Consider the following 26,961-nt stretch of genomic DNA (forward strand, 5'->3'; position numbering starts at 1 on the left):
AAACGGCAAAAGTTTAATGTTTTTGACCCACCCGTCCACCCCTACCTCCTCCCTACACGGTGTTTGCCGCTCTTTATATTTCCTGGTTCACGATTACGTGAATTACTCATTCATTCACATTCATTTTGTGGGATACACACACATTACAGTGCATTACTTTTCGTAGCTACAAATGATGCATGAGACCAGCCTGCATGCATTGGTGTCCTTTCAAAATAAACTTCTGTTTTCACAGAAAGTAAGGTTTAGGCAACCCAACCACTTAGGTAGGGGATAGGAAACGGTCGTGGTTGATGTCAACTTCACTGACAAACAACTCACGTGACTCATGTGACTGATGATACCAACGAGTCACATGACTAACAACTAACGTGACAAATATGTCAACGTTACTTTTAGAGTTAGTTGAAAGCCGGTTTCACCACATACTGTCACTAAAGGGGTACCTCCGTGCGTCGGTTTACGATGCCGAGGGGCACTGACCAATCTGCAGTGTTTGACGAGTTGGGAGTGAGAACGGGTTGTGCTGGTGGCTTTAGAGTAAAATTCAGGGGATCAATGAAGTCAGTAGGATTTATTCTCTGGGAATCATGAAAGTCTGTATGTAATTTCATGGCAATCCAATAGTTCTCGAGACATTTCAGTCCGGACCAAAGTGGTGGAATGACTGCCGCAACATTACCATCCCTAAAGTACACAGTAATGTACCCAGCACAGTGAAGTGCACTGAATTGTGGACATACTTGCAAGAATTCTTCAAAATACCTCAAATAGATTTCTTATGAAATAGCTATGCCAACCTGTCAACTCTGTAAAACTTTTCTTAAAGTGCATGTGTTTGGTGCGGATCCCAGAGCTACACTGTCCATCTTATCTTTAGCTTCTAAGACAATTTTGTATAGGAAAGCAAAAGAGAGCAAGAGGGAGGGAAATCCAGTGAAGAGAATGATCTGGGATCTAGCAGCAGGAAACAAGCCGGCCCTCTTATCACCTGTCTTCCAGTCCTGTTTAGGATCAGAAACCAGGACGGCTGAATGTCAAAGTAAAGGACTTAGAGCAGGTGGGTACCACAGCAGGTTGCTGACTGAATGCAAGAGTCGAAGATTGTAGGAATATAAGAATGAGGAAGATGAGATACAGAGAGAGAGAGAGAGAGACACCAGGAACGAGAGGAAATAAAAGTCTGCGCTCGCTCGTCTTCTTATCTCTTCCTCACAAATCCACTTTCAAATCTTTTCTCGAGAATGGGAGAGCGTGAGAGCGATCCAGGGAGGGGCGGAGCAGTAGGTAGAAGGCTCTTATCTCCCGCCCTTCAGTTGAGTTCGAGTGCCAACAGATGGCATTGTAAAGCTGTCATCGCCATAGCGTTAATAGAAAAAAACCTGATCCCATCATGCAACAGAAAAGAATACAGAGCTTTCCTCTACCTCCTCTCTCTCTCTCTATCTCTCTCTCTCTTTGGCTTGAGCCCACTCTAATCATATTACATCCTAATTTCATATCCTCGAGCTCTCTGGATTGAATGCCTGCTTGCATAGAAGGTTTCTGTAATATAATGTTGTATTTCAAGGATATCATCTGCCGCTCACTACAGTAAAGCACACCCACGCTTTCTATCTCTGCGTGCGGCGGATAAATGGAAAGGCTATTGTGTGATGTCTAAGAGTTTACTTTAGAATTACATTTTCGTGGCAAGATAAGCCACTGAATCTAATCCCATCATTTCCACTGCAGGCTGACCTGCGTTGAATGAATGGGTAACACCGAGGATCACGAGTCCTTACAAGACTATTATTCATTTGTGTGTGTGTAAGTCTTTACTCGCTCCACTTGTAATATGTTTTCAGTCTCTTTCTCTCCATTAAATCAACTTTTAAATCCCGAGCCAGATTAGCAGCGTGAAATGGAGGCAAGGTCATCACGCCTTTGCTGCAACTTTTTGGCTTTTCAAAATGCTTTTTAAAAGACTGCAGGCTTAAAGAGTTTGACCCTCGTCTTACTATATCTGTGGAATCATCGCACTCTAATGGGGCACGATCGCAAAGTCTCTAGGAAAAGACTGTTACACCAACAGATAAAAATCCAATAAATACACATGCTGTCAGCCATTACATCGCCGCGTAGATCTGGTACAAGTTCCATCAATCAAGTGAAAGCCTCATTCATTTTCTCCGCAGATGATATTAGGTGACTCACAGTTGAGGCACTTCCACAGCTCGGAACACAAAACCTATCCCGGCTGAATCATCGGTACAAAAGATGAAAAATGAAAATATCCAGGCCAACCCATAGTTGGCCACTTACCTCTACATTCTTTCTTTATAACAACATTCATATTCAGTATAACAATAACAAAATAGTACCAGGGGTATATCACACCAAACCAAACATATTAAAACCTACAGTACGTTTAGGCCTATTGAGTCTTAATAGCCTTTTTCTGAGTCGAATTAGAAAGTAGTTTCACATGTTGCTCAACATCCTTCAAGAAAACAACAAAATAATGTATTCATAGTTCAATTTATATTAATTAATAAAATATTAAAAGAAAACATATCAAATTTATTATAAGAACACATTGTTTTGGTGTTATTCAAGAAACCAAACACCACATTTCCCCAAAATAATGTCTTTTATGTCTTATATAATTTCTGCATGTAGTGACTGACAGGGTAATATTTATGAATATTTTTGAAGGACACTACCGGAACCAGTCAGCATCAGGGGGACATAAGTGGACATTGTTGAGGATTACAAGTACCTGGGCGTCCACTCAGACAATAAAATGGACTGGTCTAAGAACACACAGACTTTGTACAAGAAGGGTGAGAGCCGCCTGTTTTTTCTCAGCAGACTCAGATCCTTCAACGTCTGCAGAACCATGCTGCAGATGTCCTATCAGTCGGTGGTGGCCAGCGTCGTCTTCTACGCTGTAGTGTGCCGGGGCGGTCTTTCCTACCAGTGGCCATCAGACTATAGAACTCCTCCCCCTTCTGCAGGAAGGACAGCTGAAAACAACAATAATATCCATTGGGACTAATAAAGTTCTATCATATATTATCTTATCTTATCTTATTTTGTCTTATCTTAACCTTATTCACTATTAGCTATTTATGAGGAAGCATTCAAACCTTCAAGTAGCCTATATATCATTTACAAATCAATTTCAACATCTCTTTGAAACAGGGCAGTTATGGCTCTATTATTATAATGGAGATGTGGTGAGAAACACATTGTTCCTACTGGGGAGTCAGCTGGGTTGGGCTTATCTCCACTTTCTTATTAAGCAGTAAAACAACGACTTACAAGATTTCTAATGAACAATCACTGCAGTCTCTGGATGAGAATGAACCTCACGTTTGTGTTTGTGTCACTAGAAAGCCCGTCAGTCCAACGAGGGGTGACGCATCAGAGTGGGAACGCCCTCCATGCCGTGCAGCAGCGCATGCAGCAGTCCGTCGCCCATGCTGGCTGGGATCCAGTCCAGGCAGAGTGGAGCACAGAAGCACATGTTGGACCGCCGGTGTCCCGGGCCGTCAGTCCAGCCCAGACAACTGAGGCAGCGAGGTCCGACGCTTGCTCCAGCACGGTGGCCACTCCATTCTCTCCCCGGCAACGTCCTGCCGCTGCCGGGGAGAGCCTAATCCCCCCCTAACTTTTTGCCAAAATGCTACTGTATTCGTCTATTGCCTTACTGCTAGTTCGTCCCACTCTCGTACATACAGCGGTAGAGAATTGAAGATGAAACTTGGAAATTATCATCGGACCAACGCTGTAAATCTTGTATTCTGCTGGTTGTTGATTGGAAAATGTCCTCCATTGGGTCGTCATTTTACGTGTTTTGGCCAATCACAGATTAGCATGAAAAAAATGAAATACACAGACTTGTCCCTACTCAAGGGACGACAGAAGCACCAGCCCGTCCTTCTTTGCACCCACCACCACTTTCTTGCCTGCCCTGCAGGTGTCGCTGTTGAAGCTTTTTAATTAGAATTTATTAAATAATGGATTTTTTTCCCTAAGAAGAGAGAAAAATATTTTATAAATGATAATGAGAATAAGGTAATTGAAGTAATAGTTCATTTCAGCCAGTTACTCTTATTTTTTTATCATTTTGATCTCCCTCTTGCCTCTCAAAACATCGAGGAAGAACAACCTCCTCTGCCTCTATGGACCAGCCTCCACTGGTGAGAAGTTACCTATGACTAAGAAACACTCAATCACCAATCGTAAAATTCTGTTACGTGCGCTGAAGATCACACCGTCTAAATGAATTAAGATTCTAGGTTCAGCAAACTAAATCTGGCAACTATGGCACCGTGTTTTGCTCCAACCCGCTCTTATTCCCAACTTGTCACGTATGGTCATATGGACACTTGGTCAGGATTTATTTTTATTTTCAGAATAAATTTGGGTATTCAGAAATGTCATTAACTAGCATGTAAGTGGTACTACTTTTATTGTTCTAGAACACCTTTTTATGAGCAAAGAAATAATAATAATAATCCCCTAACTCGTTCCCACGCTCTGTTATTGGCAAAATTCTCAAGATGTCAACAGTGGATGAAGTAAACCTACTGTGAGAGTAAAAGGTAAAGTAGTTATTTTTGCCGGTGTACAGTGTTGTGCTTAGCAGCAAGGACACCGCTGGGGACACGTCTTCAGGCTTCTGTTACGACTCATCAATCTAAAATTGTCTCCTAATCAACAGGCAGAGAATGGCCTGTGATGCTTTCACTGACCAGCCCTCTGCAGCGGAAAGGGAGGCGGCGTTGCTGCAACAGTGTTTGTCTTTTTTTGCCATTTGAGGAGGACAGTATTTATTGACACTAAAACTAACTATAAAACACAGTACTTTTAAAAGTTCTTTTTAGACCATCTTGCTATAAACTAAGACAGTTAAAGGGAGTAGGTCTGCTTTTATTTAGAGTTACTACAGTGGAGCTACCAGTGGTGCCAGGTCAGGAAAATTCAGAACTTTGTTGGAAAAGAAAGCTTTTTAGGTTGGGGGCAAGTTTATTGAATGTTTTGTCCACCTCCTACAAGGAATACAGGGGATCCAAACAGGTCCCCGAGGAGCCAGAAACCTCCATCCTACTCCCACAAAGGGTGAAGAAAGTTTCCTGGGAGCTCAAAGCAGTTACCCAGGGGACCAACACAGACTGGTCAAACCCTGAGCTCTCACCCATTCTACCCATCATCAGCAATAAGACAGCAACCCCACTTTGGTCACCGCCACTCACTTTCCCAGACCCAACAACTCCCACCGAGCACTCCGGCACTAAACCTCTTCCCCCTTCCGATAACTCACACCCATCCTCCCAGGTAAATTCAAACCCACCTATCACATGGCCAAACCACACAGGAAGCTCCAGGACTGCTCATTCAGGGGACAAAAGCCAGTCCTGGTGCTTAGTGACTCCAACATCAATAGAATCCCGGCCCACACCAACCCAGAAATTCAGCTGGACAGTTACCCTGGAGCAAACATTTACCATTTTGTCAAAACATGCGAAAAAACACTACCGAATCCTACCATAAAAATTGTTATTCTCTCCATCGGTATCAACAACAAGGACCAGGACCCCGAGCAAACCTCCTGTTTATTTTTGTTTACAGCTTATTTTGTATATTGTATATTGGTAGAATTTCAATTTTCTTTATTCTTATTTTATTCTAACGTTTTTATCTATTCTTTTGTAATTATACTGTTTACTTGCACCAACAAAACCAAAGCAAATTCCTAGTGTATACCTCTTACACCTGGCAATAAACACCATTCTGATTCTGATTCTGAAAAAAACAACTTAAAGCCCTGTATAAACAGGCAACAGTTACCTTCCCCAATGCTGACATATACTTTCCAATCATGAATTCCTCTCCCAACCTCACCCCAAAACAAAAGAGCAATCTGAAATTGATTAATAACACCATAGCAACATTCTTCCCATTCCTCACAGAAATCACCCATGACACATTCATAACAGCACAGGACAACATCCACTGGAAACCCACAACAGCTAAACTCATTTTTGATAACTGGTGTGCACAACTAAATTTATAAATCCACCTGAATCCAACCCGGTACACAACACACACACACACACACACACACACACACACACACATAACACACAACACACAACACACAACCAGACCCAACTGACTCTCCTAACGCTGAACCGAAACCCAACCCTGACCCGGGGTGGAGTTCATCATCCAATGTCCTTAACATCTCCAAACTCTTCACCCCCTCCACAGCGCAGCTCAACTTACTGGAGAGGGGGCTTTCATTTGTTCCAATACCATCCAAATATGACTGGGAGGAACTTCAAAAGGGATCTCCACAATTACCATTCAACATCAGAGAGGCCTACCAGGAGACCAGCCAAAAAGGCAACCACTGACCACAGAAACTTCCACCTGCGGCAATTAAGGTAAGTACGGAGCCCCCCTAGACTCATAGGAGACATTTTTTAATAAGTCGTGCCCTCGGGTTATGAATCAAAAAAAGTGTTTTCTACCTACAAAATTCGGCAGATTCAGCGGAGTTTCATTTAGAGTGGATGGGAGGTTCTGTGGTGGAATAATTGCGATCTCCTTATCCTCCTTTTGATGTAGACTACTGAATCCATTTGAGGCATTAAATAATTAAGCAGACCTTTCTGAGTTAAAATTGTTCTCATTATTTATTCTAAATGCTTATTGGACTACAGCAGATATGCCCTCAAACATAATTATCATCTGAAATAACTAAAATGTTTGTATAAATCCATGTCTCTTTCTGAAGGAAAGCTCGACGTGGGTATGCCAATAAAGATTATTGGAATAATGTCAAATGCTGACAAATTGCCGTGGGAAAGGTTCAGAACGTACTTTAATTTACTTAGTCTTGTATAACCAAGCACTCTGAACTTTTTAATGTTTAAAGCACACTTTTTGTTTTGGAAAAATAATTATTTTTGGCCATGGTCAACAAAGCAAAACATATTTTGCTCTATGATGTCACAAAATATGATTACAATATTAAGAAGATGAGACCATAGGATCAACATGCATTCTGGGTTAACCATGTCCATGTAACATTATTCAATTAATGTGTCTAATTGAATTGAATGAATTATAGTGGTAAGCTTACATAATTGATATAGTATCAGTTTCCTTAGACTTTGGCCAATCACAGGTCATTTCAGAGAGAGTGTTCCTATTGGCTGTGCTCTGGTCATGTGACAGGTACTTGGCGTTCCTTCAACAGATTTCCAACATGGCTGCAGGGTCACAAACTGTCTCCTTTTACAGCTAAACCGTGCACTACAAGATGATTCTGAAAATATTTGAGGAGAGAAATAGGCATTACAGTAACATAATATTGATTCATATTTGATCAACGCTGCCTAGTTTGACCGTTTGGTCGGAGTTCGCGAGTGATTGACAGCCGGCTCTCATAGACGGCAGATGAACAGCAGACCTCAGATCAGCTCTTACTGCTTGTTTTCCTCTGGTCTGTGAAATCTTGCAGATGCCGTTAGGAGCACCGGAGGACACAGAGGAACATGTCATTTTTTTCAGGATACCTGTTTCATGTACTACTGTCACGATATAGCGACCGTTTTATAAAAAACACTTTTTTTTAATCATATTTGCTCCAATCTGCCTACTTCAGCTTTAACTCTTTGCAAAAGTGAATTGTTTCAAAAACACCAAAGCAATGGGGAAAAAAACATTGTTCTGAGCAATCCCCACTTCTCCTCACCAGTTATACAAATAAAATAAACCACTGGGTAATGACAAAGGGTTCATTTGTTCTTCATGGAATATACAGAAATAATGGAAAGGAAGCATTTTTGAACAAAAGGGGGAACTGAACCAAATTCATACCACACGACCAAGTGCAACACATAAAGTGGCATCTTCCCTCTTACTTAGGTTTCCATCAGTTTGAAGAGCTGCAATAACTTTCTTGCTGGACGGGCGAAGGCTACTCAGAACCTCTTCTAATCCCCCCAGGAAGCAGTCTCAGCTTTTTCAGTTCATCCATTCCAGCACTCACATATGTGAACCCTCATGCAGGGTCTCAGAAGGGCATCACAGCCTATTTAGGAGAGAAAAACGATTACCTTACATTTTTGTCAAGACATTTGATGTGCTACAACTGTTTATGTGTGTCATTAAAAAACATAAGTAAGAATTACATTAATTTATATTGGCCTGACCTTCATAACAAGCTGTCCAATCATGGATAACTGAGAACATGGACACATATCTGAAAGTGGAAAAAAGACAAGAAAATATGAGTATACTGTATCTAGTTGCAAGTGCAGGGATAGGTAACCATAATAATGCCTTGATATGCTGAGAGTATGACGGTGTTCATTCCTAACACACTGATCAGACACCCTTAACCAGAGAGAGGTAAACTAGTGAGATTAGCTGGTGTAATGTTTGGTGGTATTGAAATATTCCATAGCATATACAGTCACTGGACGGTTATTTTGCCCTGACCTCCACAACAAGGTGACCAAGTAAGGGACAATGTACAGCGAGCCGGTCATTGTTGTGAAAGAATCCCTGACAGGGCGATGCTCGCGGAGTGGTGGACCCCTACGCGGAGCTCTCATCCCCCTGAAGCGGATTCTTTCACAACAATGACCCGCTAGCTGTACATTATCCCGCTTATTACACGGCTACTTACTGAAGAAATCAATATTTTGACACAAAAACGGTCCGCCAGAGTCCAACATCAGAGCTGCGCCCATTGAAACGGTCTGTTATACATAGCAACGGTCTGTAATACAAAAATTACAGACTGCAGAACGCCGTGATCGACCAATCAGAATCGAGTATTCAACAGAACCGTGTGATAATCGCAGATAACTGATAGAACATGGACGTAATCTGAAAGCGAAAGACAAGAAACCATGAGTTTACCTGGAGACTGGAGCCTCCATCAAGGTTACTGATTTGAGAGAATCAACATCAAATTACATTAAAGTGTGCGGATCAGAGAGAGAGAAAGAGAGAAAGAGAGAGGGGTTACTCACACCGAACAATCTTCAGAACCTGGGTGAAGTATCCAACGAGGACACCTTAAGCCTATTATTTAGGGGAGAAAACCAATGATAACAGAAATGATGTTGGTGAATGTGTTTTCTCATTCTCATCTACCAATACTCAATGTTGTATTTGAAAATAGGAAACGACATGCAACAAATGTTTTACAGAGTGAGATGTTGAAGGAACAACTTCTCATGAACGGGAAATCAATGAAATGTGTCTCACCTTGATTTAAATTATGCCCATCACCCCAAACACTAGAGTCCAGAACCTGGGTGAACTCCTCAGACATCTCCAGGTATGAAGTGTAGGTATTGGGGATCTCCAAAACACAGCCACATGTGTGAGCCAGGGGGCTTCTGACTAAGTCACTTCTCAGTTCAACAAATCGCCAGGGATGGCCGATGACACAAGGACATTTGCACCTGGATCATAAAAAAATATGTATGTACGTATGTTGAAAAACAATTAATTTTGGGGAAACAATGGAGTCCACAGAAGCTCATATCCACAACGTTCACACAGTCAAACACGTTGTGCGTGTGTGTGTGTGTGTGTGTGTGTGTGTGTGTGTGCTATAGAACCCGAGTGGCTGGTAAACATCAGACTAAGCAGAGACAAGAATACTGCAGGTCCATGATGAGACTTGTATCCTGGAGTCTCATCCTGGTTTTAATCATATTTGGAATAAAGTTTTCATGGAAAAATTTAGAGATGCTTCGTTATTCATATTTACATGATTCAATCGTTATGCAAGTCGTCTGTCAGCGCAGGCATCTCTTTGACTCTTCTCCATCCAGCCTCTCACTGTTATTTCTACACCAAATGAGCTACCTCAGTGGTTGAAAATAAACCCATTTTGGTGTCTGGACCGTCCTGCATTACCACTCTGCTGGGTTTGGTTTCTCTATTTACCACCAGTAATGGAAGACTGAAATGACCATTTATCTTCTGTATTACCGGCGTCAATCTTTGACTTACATCCATTATCTGTAACCACTTATCCTCTACAGGGTCGCGGCAGGGGGGCTGAAGCCAATCCCAGCTGTCATTGGCGAGAGGCGGGTTACACCCTGGACAGGTCGCCAGACAATCACAGGCTGGACACGAGGGCTGCAGTCGAAAAGTCAAAAAATGACGTCCTAATGTCTTTTCCTTGAGGTCAAGGAAAGATGTGAAGGTGAATTCATAAGGACTTAGGAAAAGACAACCAGGCTATTAAGAGAATCCAACTGCACTTACACATTAGGCTCCGTGATTATAATGCAACAGCAGATATTAATGACGTCGGTCATGTTCCGAAGATGGATTACAAAAAAACGCATCTTACACTTCACCACATGCGTTCTTACCATTTTGTTTTATTCAGGCTATATTCAGCTCCTCCACACTCCAATTAACCCTCCTTCAACAACCCAAAAGAACTCCATGACAACTCCCCAAACCCAAAGACAGACAGTTTACAAAACTAATTTATATACAACCACAACATCACCAACCATCCCTCTATGTTTTCTCACTTGCACCCTCCCATGTTCTTTTTTCTTATTTTTGTTTTTTTCGTTTTGTCTCTCGCTCTCGAGCCCTCACAGCCCGACTTTCTATGATTTTTTTTTTTTTTAATAATAAGAATTAATAAAGTTTTGAATCAAAGTCAAAGTAAAAAATAAATAAACAGCTCCTTCAGTGACAGGCTGCTTCCCCTGCTGCTTGTGAAGGAGATCTTCCTTCCTGCTGCTGTCACACTTTACCATCAACACTGCCCCCAGTAGGCCACACATACCATAACGGACAATTCACTCATGGGCAATATCAATTAAACTGTTCAATATCAATATTTCCTATGTGCAATATCGTGAATTCAACCATTCAGTATGTCTATAACGCGGTGGCGCAAATTTGTTTTAACGCCACTAATTTCTTTAACGCATTAATGCAACTTGCAATTTTTAGGTTGGGCTCAGCTAGCGTGAAGATACTGACATCATATGAAACTAGAAAACTTATAGAATCCATCGGTACCAATCACGTCATACTAGCTGGTCATGAAGGAGGTTAAATAACGCTCCAAACTTACGCTACATTTTGGCGGGGAAAACTGGAATGGCCATTTTCAAAAGGGGTCCCTTGACCTCTGACCTCCAGATCAGAGAATGTAAATGGGTTCTATGGGCACCCACGAGTCTCCCCTTTACAGACATGCCCACTTTATGATAATCACATGCAGTTTGGGGCAAGTCATAGTCAAGTCAGCACACTGACACACTGACAGCTGTTGTTGCCTGTTGGGCTGCAGTTTGACCTGTTATGATTTGAGCATATTGTTTTATGCTAAATGCAGTACATGTCATGCGATTAATCGCGATTATATATTACATATGGATTGAATGGATTGACAGCCCTCGTACAAATATTTTCGGTTCATAATGAAGCCGTGGCGGGCCGCCACAGTCGAGGTAATTAATGGGAAACACCGTCATTGATTGTATTTGTCCGGCTGCTCTTCAGTTTCCATTCAGTGTATTGATCCAAAACACCTCCAGGTTACCCTCCTTACCCACACACACACACACACACACACACACACACACACACACACACACACACACACACACACACACACACACACACACACACACACACACACACACACGCACACGCACACTATCTCATTCACACACACTATATGGACCATCTGTACCGCTGCATTGTGCCGAGCTATCTCCGTGTACTACAATAAACCAGTTGTGATGTAGGCACAGGACTGCACTGTGCAACTGCCAGTAGAGACATAATAGTCTATGGCAGGTAGTGTGTGTGTTATCTCTCTGATTCGGTCCCCTTCCTCCCTCTCATTTTCTCTCTCTGTCTCCTCCTCCTCCTCCTCCACCTCTGCTCCGCTTAGAAACAAGATAAGTTTGTTGAAAACTCTTTGTTGTTTCAGGCCATTGTCTGTCGTCTCCCGTGAGTAACTTTATATCCACTGTGATAGATATGGCCAGACCTTGAAAAGATGTATTAGTTAATTAACTTAATGGCGTGTGTGTGTGTGAATATATGGCGTGAGTGAGCATGTCTATGTGTGTGTACAGTATGTGTGTGTGTATTTAGTGTGAATGTGTGTTCAAGCGTGCTGTGTGTGGAGTTATGTGTGTGTGCAGTCCAGTGAATTGAGCAACATAAAGAAAGAGGCTCATTATCTCAAAACCAGGAAGACAAATTGGAACCAATGGTCTGATCATTCCTCCACTTATAATTAATGATGCAGAGTGCTTCCAAGCGAGGCGCTTATCCCTGCACTTTTTTCATCCCGGATCCACCTTTACCACACGATTTAACAGGAAGCATATTGCACAGGTGGCCACTGGTGGTCTTGAGGTTAGAAAAGAGAGAGCGTGCGGGCGGAAAGTTGCCAGTTTGAATCTTTGCACCAGCTGGAGAAGATACGTGGCCGGGGGAGGGAAATGAACAAAAGGCAGAGGGGAGCAGACTGCGGTGCTATTGAGCAGCTGCCAGGTGTGAGTTAGTGTGAGTGGGAATGCGGTGCAGGGCCATGACTGGAACACAGCATGGAGCTCAGTCAATTTCCACCACTTAATTATGTGTTAGAAAAAAAAAAAAAAAAAAAAAAGAGCCTGAAACCCAAAATGTTGACTGATTCTTTGTAAAAGTTTGCATTTCTGCTTTGCCATTTGAAGACGACACTTTCATCAAACGTGTCAAATGTGATGTGATGTCTCATCATGGAGCAGATTAAGGTTGGGCGATATGTTAAAATCTTCCAACCGGCCATTGACAGCACAACAACCGACTATTGCCGATATATTCGCGCAGGTGTCTCCCCCACCCCCTTCTCTGCTGCCGTAGTTTCAGCTTGGAGATCAGCTGTTCTGGCGACGGTGCATCGTAAAACACACTTAGTTCAAACTCAACAGAAACTGAATAAAACTCATCAAAACTGTCTTTGTTAGTCTTTCCAACAATGGTTTGGTCTGATTTGGTTGAAATAAACCAGGGGTCAGCAACCTTTACTATCAAAAGAGACATTTTAGGCAAACAAAAAAGAAAAAATCTGTCTGGAGCTGCAAAACATTTGATCATTGTGATGAAGGTAACACAGTTTATAGTCTAAGTATATAGTATATAAGTCTAATGCAGTGAGGGCCCACGTGCAAATGTACGACGGAGTATTAGGGCCACATTGAGGGGAAAAAAATCAGAGATTTCCAGAATAAAGTCATAACTTAACGAGAAAAACATCGTAATATTACGAGAATGAAGTCATAACTTTACGAGAAAAAAAAGAAAATAACATAAAAAATACTACTTTATAATATTATTACTTTTTTCTCTTGAACTTATGACTTTATTCTCGAAATCTCAGATTTCAAATTTTTTTCCTCAATGTGGCCCTAATACTCCGTCGTACCAAAGACCTACTACAATGATAAATGAAAATGAAAATGTAAACCTAAAAGTTATTAATTTCCATTTTTATAAATCCACAGGGAGCCACTGGAGAGGAGCTGAAGAGCCGCATGTGGCTCTGGAGCCGCAGGTTGCAGACCCCTGCTATAGCTTAAAGCAGAGATGAGCGGGTAACAGGTGTGGTATTTCACTTATTTTTTAACTTCACACCCCCAGATTTTTTTCCTTTTCAAACTCATAGTCTTCAGCCCCAACTGACGCTGACTTATATGACATCACTTGAGGACATTTATCAGACCTCACACAGCTCCTTCAGGAGACACAAAAGGCTTTTTACAGTAGGATTTCAGCAAACACACTTTGATGTGTAAAATGTGTGTTTGCTCCTTTGTGTGAAGACTGGAGATGCACATGTATGCCAGATCGTAATAGGCACTGATATCAACCTTTTATCTGGTATCAGCCTGAGGTGATTCATCCTCATTAAATACAGTTTCTTTGTCAATGTCATTGTAGGCTGCTACCTCCGTTTTTAGTCATTTCAGTAATTGTTGGCCTCATGTTACCTTACATCATAATAATTCAGAGGTTCCACACAATTAGGTATGCAGATTTTATTTTCTGGGGGGAAAAGGAGCACTAGCACTCGTTATCGACAGACGGCCTGAGTCGGGGTTTTGGGAGAGAAAAAGTGGGCACAGGAAAATATTAGAAGTACAGAAATCAAAGAGAGAGTCAGTTTAACGGTCAACAGTGTTTTTATTTACCCTGACTCAAAGTCTCACATACACAACAGAAAAATCTAGTTCCTTCAGAGGCCTGTACTACGAAGCAGGATTTGGAGTTAGGGAGGTAACTTCTGGGTTTTCAGTCCTATGAAGCTGGTTCACTTCTTACCGGGGTAGATCGCCATGGTAACTGATGCTGAACACCAAACCTGCTCCGGAGCAGGTTATGTTCCAGATAAGAGATCAACTTGTATGAAAGCACCACCTACTGACCAATCAGAGCTCAGTGCGCGGATCGTATGGTAATATTACACACATATGAAGAAGTTTAAATCATAATCCAGACTAAAAACAACACAGTTTAAACTGACAAATGCAGGAAGGACAGCTGGCTGTATGCTGAGGGTGTTTACCGCTTTGAATTATGTTTTTATATATATTTTTTTTTACTTAGTCTTGAGTCCGTTTCACACCGCCTGAGACGGGGACGCAGCTGAAAGAAGGTTAAAATAGTTATACATGCTGCCTCATCCTTAATGGGCATAATGAAGTATAATCCAATCATCCATAACACAACTAAAAACTATATATCTAGACAATTGTATCAGACTTTTGAGTGTTCCATTAAATTAATAAGTCTGTTAATTTACGCATTCACACTTCAGGAGTTCTTTCTTTTTCCAGCTGTTCTTCCTGCATTTGGCATTCAGCTGTTACTTTTAGTCTGGATTAAGTGTTTAACTTCTTCGTATTTGTCTAACATAGTTTACTCTTCCTTTGTTAAATGTGCCGCTCTGCCTGTCTGTCTGCAGTCTGTAGACTTGTCCATGTTTGTAATCGGTCATAAACTGCAAACACCTCCCCGTTCATGTGAACGCGCTCACAGCCAGATTGAGAAACCCTGGGTTGATTTACTGAGTTGATGACCAGCGTTGTAGGACCACTTGGAGTGATCTCGGTTGTTAAGGTTAGTTAAGTCAGATAACGAGAAGATACCCTGGGTATGTTGAACTCGCTTCGTAGTACAGGCCTCTGGCATCTCTTGCATATTTACTATTAATAAAAGCAATTTGCAGCTTAAACTGTTACTGTTGAACTAGCAGCTCCTGCACTGATTTGTCTCACTGTGAGCTGAATTATCAACAACAGTAGACACAAGCAGTAAAGTGCATTTGGATTGACAGCACCATCGACCTGCCCACAGGCGGCCGGCTGCTTTAGTTGTTTGTTTGCCCTCGTCACATTCTGTGTTTTATACCCTTAAGGTAGACTGGCAAGTCAGGTAGGCAGCAGGAACATTAGGGGCAGCTCGGACAATCTGCCAAAGACTTGGGGAGAACACTGACTGCTGCACACGCTGAGTAATAATGAATGAGGTGCAGCTGGTGAAACAGGCAGCGGGTCAGAGGGACTGAAGAGGTAATGAGCCACAGGTGTGCAGGGATCACACCACGGGCACCTGGTGGACAGGTGTGGAAAGGCAAACTGAAACACACACGCACACACACTACTGCATTTATGTGGAAGGTTCACTATGTTCGGGGCCATCCAAAACCAGTTAATGGAGGAAAATGGACATATAATAAAATCCTCTAACAGAGAGAGTGTTGTTGTTTAAAGGTCCCAAATCATGCTCATTTTCAGGTTCATATTTGTATTTTATGTTTCTACTAGAACATGTTTACATACTTGTATGTTAAAAAAAAAAAAAAATGTCCTCATACTGTGTGCCTGAATATACCTGTATCTACCATCTGTTCGAAATGCTCCGTTTTAGTGCATTTCAACTGAATTGTGGTTCCAGCCAACCGTTGGTTCCATGTTTACTTCCTGTCAGCTGATATCATTCACATACTCTGCAACCGGAAATAAACTGGGACACATTTATAATGTTTATGTTTAAAACTGAGTCATGGTCTGAATATTGTAGATTTGTGACATCACAAATGGACAGAAATCCTGACAGCTTGTTTCAAATACAGCGTTTCTGAATACGGGCTGTGTGTTTTTCTTCATGGATTGAGCCTTTTGAAACTCTAACAGTATTTATATAGCACTTAAACTTGCTTTATTATATAAAAGTCATACAAAAATCTCACTTCTTACAATATGGGACATTTAAAATCTTGTACACATAAGTTATCAAATATGATTCTAGTGAGGCACATGGACAATTTTTTAAAATTTTCTTCACAAAGTTTTTTCATGCTGGCTTTATACAATATCACAGAACATGTAGTGAAATACATTGTGAACAAAGCAAGCAATGTGTGTGTCAGTATCCATGGTGATGGATGTTTCCATCTTACAATGCCAAGTAGTGCCTCCATCTACCTCATATGTAGTCACAGAACATACAGCATACCATAATGTTCAACATTAAGAGTACAAACTACACATGAACAGACGGATATAATCCCACATAAAAAGGCCGTTCATTTGCTGCTGCTGTTGGACTGAAGGGGATTCCCTTTGAATCCGAAGAGTGTTGATTAATGAGCAGTGAGTCACAGAGGTTGTGAAGGACTGACTGTCGTTGTGCCCTCTCAACAGCTGAGAGTAATACAGCCGTTTCTCACTTCTGTTCAACCTCCGGGGGATTTGTTTGTTTATGTGTCTAGGGGTATGTCGACTGAGACAGTAAAGGTGGATTTATGGTCGCCGCAGTGAAGCTGGCGTGAGGTGTCCCCGCCATAAAATTACGTCATTACGGCTTTCGTGACGTGCGGTATGTGAAGAGTTGGGATGAGAGCATGCTAGAAATACAACGCAGGATGTGTTAACTTGTACTCTTCAAAATAAAAGTCTCTGCATAATCCACATATGAATTTACAGGAATTTATAATGCCCTGTTCATAATTTTGCACATAAAACACACAATACTACATTAGTACTTTATACACACGTAGTGTACACACTGAAAGGAATGAGTGAGATCCAAAGAGAGTCAGATTAGGAGACTGATTGTATCCTATGCCGCAAAACACACTCCACCTTAAACCTGCAGTAGGCAGTATATTTTTGGCATCATTGGGCAAAAATTCTATAATAACCTTTCAGCATATTATAATTCAAGTGTTCTGAGAGATAACTAGACTTCTGCTCCTCCTCATGGCTCTGTTTTCAGGCTTTAGGATATCTAGCCCGTGACGAGAGACTTTGGCCAATCACAGGTCATTTCAGAGAGAGAGAGCGTTCCTATTGGCTGTTCATTCAACGGCGGCAGCTGTCAATCACTTGCAAACTCCAATTAAATGGTCAAACTAGGCAGCGCTGATCAAATATGAATTGATATTCTGTTAATATAATGCCTATTTCTCGCATACAATGTTTTCAGAATCATCTTGTAGTGTACCGTTTAGCTGTAAAAGGAGAACGTTTGCTCCAGCCGGTGGGCGGTGCATGGTATTTCATCAACTGATCTCAACACGGCACAAACTTTCAGTACACTACAAGATGTTTCTGAAAACATTTTACATTAAAAATAGTCATCACAGTAACATAATATTGATTCATATTTGATCAGCGCTGCCTAGTTTCACCGTTTGATCCGAGTTTGCAAGTGATTGACAGCTGCTCAGAGACGGCAAGGATCCAGCTCGGCTCTGATTGGTTGTTTTCCTCCGTGCTGTGCAATCTTGCAGATGCCGTTAGGAGCACCGGAGGACACCAGAGGCACATGAGTCTCATGCATTACTGTCAGGATATAGTGACCGTTTATAAAAATCAAATCCTTTTTTTAAAATCATATTTGCTCCAATCTGTCTACTGCGGCTATAAGTAAGTAAATAAGTAATTGAATCTAACCCATATTGAAATTTGATGTTTGTGAAATCCAGATAATGTCTCTACGAGTGGGGTGAGATAATAACATTTGTTTCCAATACTGCTGAGCTTGTTTTTTCGTCTTCACAACAATAAAGAAGAAAAAGACACTTCAGTCCGTCGCCATCAAGAAAACAACCCTTGAAGCGAGAAAATCCTTCCTACAGATCCACTTGCTTTTAGACAAAGTGAAAGGCAGTCACACAGATTTCACGTGTTGCCTTCTTCTTCCCTCTGCCTAGAACTTTGTTTTGTTCATCTTTTTCCTTTTCCTCCACAAATGCGTGCCTACATACTTCAGATAACTGCCTTTGCTCTATGTAAAGCACCACTTTACCGTGTTCCCCGTTTGAGTGGCAGGCTGATGACTTTGAATGTGCACTTTGAATGCGGAATAATGAGATATATGTATTCACATTGATGCACTCCGGTGACTTAGAAGAAGACTTGAAAGGAAGTCGTGCTCCGTTGTCTGCGTGGGCTCTGATGGAGGTGCATGGTGTGCGTGGGAGAAGAGGTGGGCTGTCGCTAACTGAGGATCTTACTTCAATGTCCAGCCTGAGCAGCTAGAGAGAGAGAGACAGAGAAAAGAAAAGAAAGAGAGGAGGTGTGTGTGGAGAGGAGTGGGTGGAGGGAGAGGCCTTGAGAGGGACGGGAAGATGAATGCGGGGGAAGCGACAAACACGAGGGAGACGAGGAGGGAAAAGAGTGGAGGTGCACCTCGGTTCTCAGGAAGGATATGGGAGTCCCTGGCTATAAAGTCACACACATCAGTGTTCAATAGTTATTACAAAGGCCTGGGCGGTAACATCGCCCATGAGTGATGTCGGGTCTGTGGCTGGAATGAAAGCCCTCGAATGCACTGTAAAAAAGTCAGTCTTAATGGGAAATTCCAGTTTTTTTTACAGCCTAGGTCTTATTTTCATTGTTTAGCTCCTGTGAGTTATGCCCAGAGGTGTAGTGGAGAGTAAACATCATTTATAGCATTTATAACCACTAGTTTGGTCCTCTGTTCCGCCATGGTGTCTTCATGTGTGCACAGAGCAGTCGTTAACCCCCCCCTCACCTCACCTGACCTGCAAATGTACGGTCACATTGTTCTGTTGGAAAGGCGAGGGGTCTCTTATAGAACCATTGTGTGCCTACAAAAGTGGGCCTGAAAGAGGCGTACATCACTTCCCACGCAGAAGCTGTGATCTGGGAAAACCAGAGACACTGTCACTGTGACGTCACCCGTTGGTTTGTGGACTGAGGTAATAAATCAAGTGAGAAGTAGGCTCATTTTCTCATAGACTTCTGTACGATCAGACTTCTTTTTGCAACCAGAGGAGTCGCCCCCTGCTGGCTGTTAGAAAGAATGCACGCACAGGGTGCAGGGTGGTGCAGACCACCTGCAGCCCATTCAGGTCTTCAAATGTCGCCACTTTGTCACGCCTCTCGACAAACTTAGATGCTTTGACGGATGAGAACGTTTTTTTTTACATCGCTGTGAGTTCACCTGTTCCTCCGTCTCTGCTCTGCTGTGTACAGTGGCTGTTGGTCGCTGCTATTAGTGTGTCACTTTGACCGAGGCACACACACACACACACACCGGCAAATCCGGCAACTCTGCACCTTCCGGCAGGGTTGTGTGGAAGTGTGTGCGGAGTTAGTTGTGTGTTCATTTGTGTTTTAGAACAAAAGCCCACCGTGAAACAATCATAAATTAACGTTTTATTTCTCTGATTCACTGCTTTGTTCTCACTGACGGCGCTCTCTCTTTGTTCAATCCATAGCCCGCTCGACCATCGCTTCTCTCGCTCTCCCTCTCGGCTCGTTGAGCTGAGCGGCCATCTTTGAATGCTGTGTGTTAACAGACAGGAACCGACAACTTGTTTTCTTTTTGTGTAACTTTATTTTTACGGTAACTTGATGTGTGGGTCGGCACGGAAGCTAACGTTAGCTCTAATGCTACTTTCACTGCTCTGTAAGTAACGTTATTGTGAGGTATTTTTTGGTCGATAGGCAATTTTGTAATTAGTGCAATTTGAAATGCTCACATTTCTCTATTTATTTCTTCAGGTGCACATGTGGAAATTGTGCAAGGATGCCTACAGAACCGGAAAATATATGCTGCTTGGAGACACCACAGGTACATTTTTGTTAGCTATATACTGAGTTGTGTGTTTTAGACATTATATTTTTCACATACCTTATTAAAACTGTATGAAAATGAATGTATCTTTTTGGTGTTTTTTTCTACAGTATGCTTGCAGTGACGAATCAATCAGCAGAATGGAATTAGCTGCAAGAGTTTTCCAAGTAGCTAGTGTGTCTTTGAACACTTTAAATAAATTGGACAGACTGAGGCGTGCAGCGGTGAATCGAAATGTTTTCCTTGAGCAGGAGCTTAAAAACCACCACAGTGAATCTACCAAGAGACCGAGGCAAAATTGGAGTGCTTTGAGATCGACTGGAGCCAAATAGGTTCGTATAGTTATGACAAATAAAGAATAAGGAGATAATACAAGCAGTTTTGTTCATGTGCTTATAATTAAAATATACTGTGATGTGAGTCTCTGATTAACTGATTTGACAACAGGTGTGCCTGATTGCGGGCGCGAGAGACTCGGATTTGAGAGACAAAAAGGCAGTCGAAACAGGGGAGTCGAGTTTTGGAGCATCTGTTACACGGCGGCTCGGGCACTCTGCAGGCGGGAGGGTGTCGTTCGTAGGTGTTTAGAGCTGCTGGCGATAAAGACAGCCAGGTTAGGGGGTTAGTTGTTCCAGAGTGAGGAGGGGATGTTCGTTGCCTCCTGTAGATAGGCAGGGCCGGGTCATAGAGGGTTACAGTAGCTGCCATCGCTCCCCGTGCTGGCCCACGAAAGCAGCGCTGACGCCCAGCAGCCACCATCGCTCGTGCGGGCTCACTAACAGCAACGACAACGCCAGCTGTGTTCCGTCCACGCCGTTCAACAAAGGGAGGGAGGGTCCCGCCGACCGGGCGAGCTAAATATATTATTAGATAGTTATGTGTTCTATATTTTAGAAGTGTTTTAATAGAGTGGGGAGGGAGAGCAGCTGGGGAGATGAGCTACGATCCTGAGTAGGGAGCTCTGACCTTATATTGGTGACGTGTGGATTGCTGTGATTGCGCCGTGTGGGTTGATTACTACTATGTAAATGTTAATTAAACAAATCTAAATAAAGTAAAATATGCTACCTAAAAAAAAACACTAAGACAAATGAAAAGCATTAATGCTTAATGCATTAATGCTTTCCCTTCGTGGTTAATGGCGTTGCCTAGCGTCTGCGTCGGGCAACCCTCCGTCTGCTGACAGTGGAGGAGTTTTACTTGCACTGGTCGATGCTGACTACCGCTTCACGGTTGTCCAAGTGGGGGACTTCTGAAGGTCAAGCGATGGGGGAGTCTACGCGAACTCTGCACTCGGAAGAGGGATGGAGGCCAGAAATGTGGGTGTGCCTGCAGACTGTCCTCTACCAGGGTCAGGTGTACAGGGGCCGATGCCATACACCATGGTGGGGGATGCTGCATTCCCACTCAAGACCTATCTCATGAGGCCATTTCCTGGGACCAACATCCCAAGATGGAGACAGGTTTTTAACTACAGACTGTCCCGGGCTAGAATGGTTGTTGAGTGTGCCTTCGGCATCCTCTCGGCTAGATGGAGGGTGCTCCACACAAAGATCAACATGCACCCATAAAATGTTGACTCTGTGGTCATGGCGACGTGCATCCTGCACAACTACCTGATAAACCCATCCCAAACCCATCCCAAAACCAAAGGTGGATAGATGAGGCCGAACACACAGGGGCTGTACTTCCACAATTTCCAAACATGGGTGGAAACCGTGGAAGCAGAGATGCTTATGAAGTACGTGAAAAGCTCAGCACATTTTTCACCTCCCCTGAAGGCTGAGTGTCCTGGCAGGTCGGAATGGTGTAGGGCTCCTAAACTGTAACTAAGTAATCACAGAACAGTAGTGATTAAAGTCACCAGGACTGTTTTAGTGTTGAAATGACAACATTGAAGATTTGTTAATAATTACACAGTAGCCTTGCTAACGTGTTTTTTTTTTATGAAAGCTTGAAATAAAAAATGACATGTAATCAATCACTGTTTCCATTTTTGTTATAGATTTAATGAAATGTTGAAATGGGGTACTAACAATTATTTTTCATATAACAGCCGCCATTTAAAATATTTCTGTGTTCCATCTTGTTCCATTTTTTGCCTTGTTCACTCTAGGTTACATGATGGATGCAGCAGCTGGAGGACGAGATCTCCTGCATGGTGGAACATCCTGGGTTGGACCCTGCATGTTTGATTGTGTTCGTAATACACCCCACAATATTGCTGAATAATGCCCCAAAATCAAAACGTGATTGCTTTTAGTATATAGCTCAGTTCGACATCAGCAGATACTGTTTGTATTAAACATGATTTCACATGACACATTTTACAGATACTGTAAAGCCTTTATTGTTATCGTGTTACATCAATAATTGCATTACAACATTATCATAACACGAGAATAATAGAAAAAGCAAAGGATTCACTGAACCCATATATAAATAAAATATGTTCCGACACACCATAGATTGGTGTTCTCATGACAAGTTGACTGAATATATTGTCCAATCTTGCAGCCATTACAGGTATCTAGCCTATAGGAGCTTCGTGAGCTGGTCCTGAGGGCTTCCTTGGACGCAGGATCCGAGTCGTCATTCCAGCCTGTGTGGTGCTTCGGATTCGCAGGGAGTTTCCTGAAGCCCTAGGCAGCTATGAATGATTCAGACCGATAGTCAGAGATAGTGAGCGATAGTCAGAGATAGTGAGCGATAGTGAGCGATAGTCAGAGATAGTGAGCGATAGTCAGAGATAGTGAGCGATAGTCAGAGATAGTGAGCGATAGTCAGAGATAGTGAGCGATAGTCATACAGAGTGATAGTGTGTGATTGAGAATTGGCTGTGATAGAGTGACTGTCCTTGTGAGTGACAGTGGGTGAGTAACTGAGGTGTGACTGTGTGCTTTTGAGAGAGGCTGGTTTGTGTGCATTTGTCTGTGTGTGAAGAGGTGACTAGGTGAGGAAGTAGGAAGGAGTAAATTGGTGAGCCAGGTGGAGGTAGGTTCTGGTGCAGAAAGAGGGACAGCTAGGGTTGTTGAAAATGGATCTCACTATTGTTCAACAAGTGCTGGATCTTAAAATCCATAACCGCTATCCTGAAGGGTCAACCAGTAAGGGACCAGTATGTAATTAAGAGGAGAGCTGAGACCTTCAGGTTAAAGGGTAAGGATGCATGCAATAGAACACAATGACCATCTGCCATGGTTAAACTCCCAATAAATCTAATATTATGACACTTAAACACCAGATGGAGGACTGTATTACATATGCAGGCGCAAAAAGAAACAAGACTGAGCACCTGGCCAAAGTGGTCTCAGTGCTGAGGGAGCAAGTAAACTCTTTGAGGCAAGTGAACATTTTGTCCTTGAAGTTGATGTGTTGGAAGCAGAAAAAATGGGCAAGCTAGACGACTGGGTCACAGCATCTCAAGAACTGCAGCCCTTGTGGGATGTTCCCGGTCTGCAGTGGTCAGCTACCAAAAGTGGTCCAAAGAAGGAGAACCGGTGAATCGACAGGGTCAGACCCGAGGCTCATCGATGCACCTGGGGAGCGAAGGCTGGTCTGTGTTGTCCGCTGAAAAAGTTAATACTGGTTCAGATAGAAAGGTGTCAGAACACACAGTGCATCGCCGTTTGTTGCGTATGGGGCTGCGGAGCTGCAGACCTCATCACCATCCGTCGTGGTCTGAGGTTGTGGTCCGCGGTCACAAGGGACACATGGACGGGGATTCACCAGCTCGCCTAAGCCTGTCCAACCGCTACGCACCCCTGTCCGATGATGCTCCAGTCCACCCAGCTGATGCCCCCGCGGCTCAGACTCGTCCGGACCTGGACCCTCCTCCGAGAACACAGCCGGCTCCTGCCGACACCGCATCCTCGCCCTTGGTGGCTCGCCGCTCCAATGTGAAGCCGGATCAACGGCGTACATCTCGGCTCATAACTTCATCCTCCCGTCACAAACTCCTGAAAGAGGCCGTGATGAGACGCTCTGCAAGTTTTCCCTGCTCTGAGCCGGCAGAAACATCCTCTCCTTACTCTGTAGACACTGTCTCACCACAACACTCGCCTGCTGGGTCACCACAACCACAATCCCCATCATCTCCTCATCCACTCTTCCCCCCAACCACCTTAATAGTTGGGGACTCCATAACCAGGAATATCCGCTTCTTCAACGCAGTCACTCACTGCTTCCCTGGAGCCACGGTCCCGGTCATCCGAGATAAACTCCCGGGGCTACTGCATTCACTCCCGTCCTCTATCAACCGAGTGATAGTTCATGTGGGGTCTAATGATACAGCTCGCCAGCAGTCTCAACTGACAAAAAATGATTTTAAGGACCTTTTTAACTTTAAGTACTTGTGGAAAATCAGTTTTTATCTCTGGCCCTATCCCCACACTGGACCATGGAGCAGGGCGCTTCAGCAGGATCCCCAGCCTCCACACATGGCTCAAATGCGCCTGCAGTGTGCACAACAGGTTTTATCGACAATTTTAACTTATTTTGGAATCGTTTCTCCCTCTTCAGGACTGACGGAGTGCACCCCAACAGGCTGGGTAGCCGAATGCTAGCGGCTAACCTGCAGCACGCTATACAGTCTTCTCCACATGATTGACTGTTTACATCTCACACACACACACCCAAGAGTCTTCTTCTCTGACGTCATCTCAGGCCACTGTTTCTAGTGCTAGTGCCACCTATTGTCCTCCACCGGCATCCATCTCGCCCACTAGCTCCACTCACCAGTGTATAACGCCCTACACAGCCTCTAACACTCCTGTTAGGATTACTCCTAGATTAAACATCCTAAAAGTTCTGCACTAATATCAGATTCAGCATATGTTTCAAGTCCCATATGTCCTCAAAGGATCTCCAACTTTTAATAGACCAAGGTCCCTAAAGTTAAAATCTGGTGGTATTAACCATCAGAACCTGCTGTATTGCATGCTGCTTCCCACTGCAACTACAGATCCTGAACCTGTTAGAGCTAATATTGCTTTGCTTAATGTGAGGTCAGTCTCCAATAAAACCTTTATTTTAAATGACTTTATTAGCACAGAGAACCTTGATTTCTTATTTTTAACTGAAACATGGTTAAGACCAGGTGATCACAGCCAGTTAAATGAACTATGCCTTCCAAATTATGAATTCTTCAGCTCCCCTTGGGCAAGTGGCCGTGGAGGAGGCCTTGCTGTCATTTTTAAGAACCATTTTAAGTGCAGCCTTAATAATTTGCAGCCTCAATAATTTAACAAGTTTTGAGGGAATGATGTTTAAAATTAACTCTGTCCTTCCAGTACTCTGTATAGTCATTTATCGACCCCCAACTCGTAACCCTGTGTTTCTAACTGAATTTTCTGAACTTTTAGCCTCAGTGGTTCTCAACTATGATAAAATTATGATCATTGGGGATTTTAACTTTCATGTTGATAACATCACAGATCAAGCTGCAACTGAGTTTTTAAATATTACTGAGTCCTACAATTTTGTCCAACATGTGCATGGTCCAACCCACAACTGTGGACACACACTAGATCTAGTGTTTACACTGGGCTTGAACCTTGACAGTCTCTCCATCAGAGATCTTGCTGTATCTGACCATATGTGTATCCTGTTTAACACGGTCCTTCATGCTACTATAAAACCTCAAAAGTAGAAGGTACGGTTCCGTGTTCTCAATAAAGACACAGCTCAGTCTTTCTCTACACTTTTTAACACTGAGAGACAATCTGTCCATTTTTTCTGATACAAACGACCAGTTATTAGCTTTTAATCAGTTATGCCTATCTACCCTGGATATAGTCGCTCCATTAATAACCAAACTGAAAACCACCACCCAAATAGCCCCGTGGATGAATGAGGACATCCGTAGCCTCAAAAGAACCTGTAGAAAAGCTGAACGCAGGTGGAAGTCTAGTAAACTACAGGTTCATTACCTGCTGCTCAAGGGACCTACTGAGAGCATACAACAGTAAGAAAGGAAATCAGGGACCAGTATTTCTCACAGCTCATCTCCACCAACCAACATAACCCCAGAATCCTGTTTAACACCATCAATCAGCTGGTAAATTCTCCTCCTCCTATTGCAGACGTTTCTTCCTCAGCAGACTGTGACAAAATCCTTTCCTTTTTCATAGGAAAGATTGACAAGATTAGGGCAAACATCACTCCTCCCACATCAGCGGTTGACCTCACTTCCCCCTCCTCTGTGGTGCTGGATTCTTTCCGACCAATATCACTGCAGGACCTTAACAATACTGTAGCACTTATGAGTCCTTCTTCTAGTCCTCTTGATACTATACCCTCAAAACTGTTAAAAGAATCAATAGATTCAGTCAGCCCTGCATTACTGTCCATTATTAACAGCTCTCTGACCTCTGGAGTTGTACCAGACCAATTCAAAACCGCCTGTGTTCAACCGCTGCTGAAGGGACCTGGTTTAGATGCCACAGACTTAACAAACTTCCGTCCAATTTCTAAACTGTCTTTCACATCAAAAATCCTTGAAAAAGTAGTGCTCGACCAACTAACACAGGCACTCAACAACAACCACATCTTTGAAAAATTTCAATCTGGTTTCCAGAAACTACACAGCACAGAAACTGTCCTTCTTAGAGTCACAAACGACTTACTGATGGCTGCAGACTCTGGTGCATGTTCTGTGTTAGTTCTGCTTGACCTAAGTGCAGCATTTGACACCATCGACCATTCCATCCTTATCGACAGATTAAATCAGTGGGCAGGCATCACTGGAGCTGCACTAGACTGGTTCTCCTCTTACCTGTCCAACAGGAATTT

At 42.9% G+C, this 26,961-nt stretch overlaps 1 pseudogene; it reads left to right on the forward strand.

Moving 5' to 3' along the window:
• Positions 1–20,102: 20,102 nt before the first annotated feature.
• LOC141775895 (uncharacterized) lies at positions 20,103–21,982 on the forward strand (annotated as a pseudogene).
• Positions 21,983–26,961: the final 4,979 nt, after the last annotated feature.

This window comes from Sebastes fasciatus, chromosome 10 (assembly GCF_043250625.1).
Source record: "Sebastes fasciatus isolate fSebFas1 chromosome 10, fSebFas1.pri, whole genome shotgun sequence".
NCBI lineage: Eukaryota > Metazoa > Chordata > Actinopteri > Perciformes > Sebastidae > Sebastes > Sebastes fasciatus.